This window comes from Solanum tuberosum, unplaced genomic scaffold, assembly GCF_000226075.1.
Source record: "Solanum tuberosum cultivar DM 1-3 516 R44 unplaced genomic scaffold, SolTub_3.0 scf00226, whole genome shotgun sequence".
Taxonomy (NCBI): domain Eukaryota; kingdom Viridiplantae; phylum Streptophyta; class Magnoliopsida; order Solanales; family Solanaceae; genus Solanum; species Solanum tuberosum.
Genome location: NW_006239155.1, coordinates 51,417 through 52,320, shown reverse-complemented (window position 1 = coordinate 52,320; position 904 = coordinate 51,417).

The window sequence follows — 904 nt, the reverse complement described above, 5'->3', positions numbered from 1 at the left end:
GACAAAAATAGCTATTATGTCTTGTAAAAGAATATTTATATGTTTGAATAAAATGATGTTTCACTATTTTGAATGACATTGTTGAATCATTATTAAGTATTTTTCTCCATGTATTGTATTTATTATACAATTCAATATATTTCGCACATTTTTAATATAAATTTCATGTTAAATAGAAACTACATTGTATGAATTTGTAGCTATGAATTTTTTTTTATTAGGTTGAAAAACATATATAATTTCCTCAAAAATATCTTGTGAAGAATATATAATTGCCACAAAAATATCTTGTTAAAAAATGAAGATTTTTTTAGCTACAATTTATATGTTGTGACAATGAAGTGTGAAATTTTAGTTATGAAATTTTAAATTTGTAGCTATATCTATACTCCTATAATTGCCACGTATAGAGAACATGGCTAAAGAATTACTTTTTATAGCAAATAGATTTTCTTAAGCTTCAACGCTGATATTTCATGGCTAGATATATGAATTGTTAGTTACAATATGAAAAAATTTGTGGCAAATACATTGAGTTATAGCTATGAATTTTTTGATTCATAACTAAATATAAGTATTATTGCCACGAGATCAGTTATAGAACTAGACACAAAGTTTAAATATCCGTGGCAAATAAATTGAATCTTTTGCTACAATACAACCCCTTATGGCTACTTTATAAAGATAGATACAAATTTTATTTATCGTGGCACAAGAATAAAATAATTTGCTATAAGTATATTTTTCGTGGCAGAAGTTTGTATCCATTGCAGCTATAAACAATTTTATTTTGTAGTTATAAGTATAAAATCTTAGTTACGGACCATGTAAAGTTTGTAGCTAACTATTAGCCACGCTACATCTTGCTACGCATGCTACGAAACAAAATAATGTATCTAAATGT